Consider the following 5,693-nt stretch of genomic DNA (forward strand, 5'->3'; position numbering starts at 1 on the left):
TTCACAGAGAGAGAAAACTGAAGAACGTAATATTAGGTTTAGGGTTTTGGAAAACTGATGTTGCAATTGTGTTGTGTGTAGTGTAAAAATATAATTAGCCTAATTATATTAATGATGTAACCGGCCAAAGACCAAATGGCCTTGACCGGCCACATCAACACACACGCCCCAACCAAACGCCCAGCCACACGCTGCAGGCCGAATCCCACAGCGCTCGCAGCCGAGCAGCCAGGCCGTGGGCCTTGCTCGCTCGTCGTTGTGATGTTGTTGCTGTTGCGTGCTCATGCCACAACGCGGGCTGGCCTGCTCGTATTGCTCGCGAGCTCGCTGGCTCGTTGGGCTTTCGCGCTTGGATCGACGAGCCGGCAGCTCCGATGCCCTTCGTATTCGCGACTAAACCTTACGGCTATTATTTATCGTATCGTATACGACGAATCACCATCGTACGATACGATTTATTCGTTTCGCCCAGCTTACGAATATTCCCGATATGATATACGATTCCGATGCAAGGTCGTATCGTACAATACATTTTCCAAAACTAATACCCAAAAAGCTATTAAATGAATTTCCGATTCATTTAATCCGATGATCTGTTACATGCCATTGGTGTGACCTTGTAGGTTCAGTCAAGAGTAAGTTGTGAGCTTAATATTCATTAGAACTCACTGATTGGAAACATTGCTCCAGCTAGCTGTTCCGATCACTTGATCTCACTGAATTAATTGTTCGCAATTAATCTGAACCTTGGTTATTAGACTTAATGCACCTTGGATGAAGGACATATTTCCTTCAGTCTCCCACTTGTCATTCAGACAAGTGTGCATTCACATTCCTTTGTCACTTAGTGTTACTTACTGAACATAAGGTAAGATCCAAGCCATCCTTATTAGGTCCAAAAGTGTTTCTCGGATTACAGAGCTCAACCGTTAAACTTTTACATAAGGTTAAGCCTTAACCATTCTGAGCACGACCATGCATTTTCACAGTATCTAACTCTCCGAGAGGCCTTGTTACACAACAACACCATATCATATTAAAGATAGGAGGAAAATACATTCTTGCAATCTATGAACACTCACTTTGATTCATAGTACACCCAACAACTGCTTTTATAGCCTCCTTTTACGGTGCGACGTTTAGCTAGCATCAAAGGGAACTAATTCTCAAACGAGCAGACATAATCGCTCATGTTCTGAGGAATGGTTCTAATCACCATTAATATAACTACTTATGACATGACTTTAATCTCTTAAAGTGTTCTCATGGTCAATCTGATACAAAATCCAATAAGTATCTATGCAAAAAGAAATCATTTATTTCAAATTAAGTTATACGTATTATTATTATTATTATTAAAATAAAATATCCATTAACAATCATTCTAATAACAAAAACCATTGTTATAATAATAAATACATCAATTAAGATAATTAATGAATCTCCATAAAGAACTAATAGTCCAAGCAATCTAAAACCTATCTAGTATTTAATTTATTTATCCAAAATCAGTGCAAAAGAACTCCACCCTGCCCTTCTTGCCATCCTTTTATCTACCATTCTCCTTCTATCTACCATCCTGTAAACAGAAAAATAATAGTCAATATAATAGGAAAATTAATGCATGTAATTAAAAAGAAATAATACGATCAATCCTGCAAAACAACAGCCTATGAAGAGCAGAAACACTCTAGTAGATCAAACCCTTGCAGAACTGAATAGACTGGTAGATCAAAATCTAAACAGACTAGCAGATAGAACAGCTACCAACAGATCATAATCTACTAACTGGAACTGAACAACTACTAGCCACCCTTGCGGAACTAAACAACACTACAGACTAACAACCAGAACAAATAACTCCAGCAGAACAACCAAAAGACTCTAGTGAGGGGAAATTAATGCTACTAGAAAATATATATTACAAAGGTTTTTCTCGGCTACAATTCCAGCATCAATGCCTCAAACTACATATCCTACCCAGCAACAGCCAAGAGAGATGTCAACCTCGGATGTGACTGAAGGATTGTACTAGGTAGTCACAAAATCAGAATAATAGGATCTGTTATGAACCAGCATTGAATTGAGAATTTGAAAACATAATGTATCAAAAAAATATGATATTAGTCGTAGTAGTAGTAGTGGAAGCATCAGGAATTTAAGGCAATCGAGAGTTAGATGTGTAAAACAAACATACTCCGACTTAGTTTACACCCAACAAGGTCATGTAGCTATAAATGAAAAGGGAATGAACTCATTACAATTTCCAAGGGAACAGTAGGAGTTTCCATCTTCCTCGCATTCTATATGGGCATACCAGAGAAGAATTCACACCCACCAGATATTATCACTGTAGAGAAGAACTTGGAATAGAATACTCATGCTATTCCAGAACAAATTCCTGCATATTTTAAAAAGGAACTAATAAATATGGACATACCAATTCAACATCATTATTAAAGAGTGAGCCCGGTGGCTTGTTTTAACTTAGTATTCCCATCTCAAGATAAACTTGTAGATAAATATGCAATACCCTTGATACACCCTAAAAAATCTTCAAAATATTTTTTCTCCTGCAAACACAATAATAAGTTTATAAGTTTTATTACAAGATAACAACTCAAGGTGTAAATCTTCAAGGAACGTCAATACGACGTAACAACAAGCACCAATTTTAAAATTTTATAATAAAGCTTCCCTTATAAGATCAAATTTTTGGACAAATGAAAGACACGAAATTTTCTTTACATCCGCATAAAAGTTGATTTTAAGTCATTAAAATTCCTTCTCTAAAAATCATGGTATTAGGAAAAATAATATATGACCAAATTGACAACATACAAATAATTACCATCACCAAGCTTCTTTACAAAATCCAAACCTAACTAATATAATCTCTTGCATGCCTTGTAAAGTTGTAATTGTCATCAGCAATCAAACATATATTTCATGTGAGAAAGTTTAAACCAGATTGATGCTAAGAATACTTAACAAACACAAAACAGGGAGCAATCTAACACCATACAACACAAAGGTGAAGCCACAAACAAAACAAGGAAAGGTTTCATACAAGTGGGCGTTCATAAATTAAAAATGGGGGCGGCGATCAAAACAACAAAAGGGGGAAAAATCAGCGTGATTTGTATAAATATAACAAGTGGAAGTCCTATCTAGTAAAAATATTGATAAGTTGAGATTGATGTAAATCTAACAGAACCATGTAGAGTTTTATAAGCTTTACAAAAAGATTATTTAAAACATGTAATATTGCTAGTTCTATTTTAAGCTGCACAGAAGGTACGTCTCCGACTAAACCTTGGTAATAACTTTTATTAGCATTGACAATTTACCAACCCACTCCTTGTAAACGACAAACAATTCTAAGCTGCAATAACAGTAAAAGAACCTTAGTAGCACTCCCATTCCCATATTCTAGAAAATAAACAACAAAGGGATATTGATAATAAACGAAATAAATATCCTACTAGGCTCTAAGTTGCAGTATGTTATTCAAGAGAAGCAAGAATCTAAACTATAAAGTTCATACAAAACCTGCTAGGCTCTGAAATGAATTTTCAATAAGAAACTAATCAAATATCTCCCATTTACTTCGTATATGATTGGGAAGATACCAATTATATGTAAAAAAAATCAATCACAATTACGAAAAATAACACATATTACTCCAAAATACATTTTCCTATCTTGACAATATTAGTGAATTGAGTTGGACCCATCTTTTCCTTCAGTGATAATAGTTTGGTTCATTACTCATAAAATTAATTGAATTCCATGGTATTCCACTCAAAAAATTAAGAATATAGCTCAAGCCTATTAATTTAGTTTGGAGTTGTAGCTCATAGTAAACTTAATCGATTCACTCCAAATTGAAACCCTAGAATTTCATATGGAGGAAACATTACAAATAAACAAATGGTATTGTGATTATAGAATCAAGGCAACCTCTAGCATAAATGAGAATTTGTCAAATGATATTGCTGCAATCCCAGATAAACCAACAAACTACAATAGCATATACAAAAATGTGGAAATTCACAAATCAACTACCGATTTACCAAGATAAGAAGAAATATTAATAGATGCATGATGCATACCTCTGCAATTTATTAGGAATTTGTGACAAGACCGTGAATAGGCTTCTGAAATCGACGAGCCAAACAACTCGTAGAGAAGAAGGAAGCGGCAAACAATACAATCTGACAAAGTCAATTTAATCTGATCTATGGATGGAACAACAGGTAACCGGAGATCGGAAAGAATAATCCGGCTCGCCTGTCTCCGGTGATGTCATATGGGTAAGGGAGATTAGTGTAGATGGCCTCACCTATAGCTTCCTCTAGTTCTTTCTCTCTCTTAGGTTTTTTAAGTTTGGGGTGGCATGGTGGTATCACGGTTAATGTTGAGGAGGAATTCAAAGATAAATGAAAACTTTTTAATTTTTTATTATAAAAAAGGTAAAATAAAGAATTACGGAGTAAACATGTGACATTTAAGGAAAACAAGTGTTGCATTAACCATGAGAAAAACAAAAAGGAAGTATAATTGTTGCCTTCTCTCAACTCTTGCAACAGATTTATGTAAGTGATTTATAATTATCCTAAAGAGCGGAAAACTGTTGCTATATACCACTTATTACAACGCCGTAAAAACCGTTGCCTTTGGTGGCGTTGCAATAAGCCACTTTTTTAGTAGTGCTGCTTCTGTGGCAGGAATGTACTCGGCTTCAGTTGTAGAATCCGCAATAGCGCTTTGCTTAGGACTTTTCAAGTTTACTGCTACGCCGTTGAGGTAGAACACAAACCCAGACTGTGATCTGAAATCATCTCTGTCGGTTTGAAAGCTTGCGTCCGTATAGCCCTTAACAATCAACTCATCTGTACCACCATAAACCAAAAACTAATCCTTAGTCCTTTTCAGGTACTTTAGGATGTTCTTGGCAACAGTCCAATGTGCCTCACCTGGTTCTGACTGGTACCTGCTCGTTGCACTGAGTGCGAAAGAAACATTCGGACTTGTACAAATCATAGCATACATGATGGATCCAATAGCCGAAGCGTATGGAATTCCACTTATCTTTCTACGCTCATCAGATGTCTTTGGACACTGAGTCATGCTTAGATATGTGCCATGTGACATGGGTAGATGGCCTCTCTTGGCTTCCATCATATTGAACCTAGCCAGCACTTTGTCAATGTAAGTGCTCTGGCTTAGTCCAATCATCCTTTTAGATCTATCCCTATAGATCTTGATGCCCAATATGTAATGTGCCTCTCCTAAGTCTTTCATTGAGAAACACTTTCCAAGCCAAGTCTTTACAGACTCCAACATAGGAATTTCGTTTCCAATAAGTAGTATGTCATCAACATACAAGACTAGGAATGCAATTTTACTCTCACTGACCTTCTTGTATACACAAGATTCGTCCTGATTTTTTATGAAGCCAAACTTATTGACTACTTCATCAAATCGTTTATTCCAACTCCTTGATGCCTGCTTTAGCCCATAAATGGACTTCTTAAGCTTGCATACCTTTCCTTGGTTCTTTTGATCGACAAAACCCTCCAGCTGCGTCATAAACACAGTCTCTTCAAGAACACCATTCAAGAAGGCAGTTTTGACATCCATTTGCCATATTTCATAGTCATGAAACGAGGCAATCGCAAGGATTATCC

General features: G+C 36.4%; 1 long non-coding RNA gene across 1 annotated transcript; it reads right to left on the reverse strand.

The window, feature by feature from the left end:
- Window positions 1-1,315: 1,315 nt before the first annotated feature.
- On the reverse strand, window positions 1,316-4,422 carry LOC110796609 (uncharacterized). Its single transcript, XR_002535633.2, has 3 exons — window positions 4,116-4,422; window positions 2,441-2,573; window positions 1,316-1,579 (listed from the first exon to the last, which is right to left on the reverse strand). It is a non-coding gene; the product is annotated as an uncharacterized lncRNA (long non-coding RNA).
- Between the last annotated feature and the right edge of the window lie 1,271 nt (window positions 4,423-5,693).

The sequence above is a fragment of the Spinacia oleracea genome, chromosome 3, assembly GCF_020520425.1.
Source record: "Spinacia oleracea cultivar Varoflay chromosome 3, BTI_SOV_V1, whole genome shotgun sequence".
In the NCBI taxonomy this organism is placed as follows: Eukaryota; Viridiplantae; Streptophyta; class Magnoliopsida; order Caryophyllales; family Amaranthaceae; genus Spinacia; species Spinacia oleracea.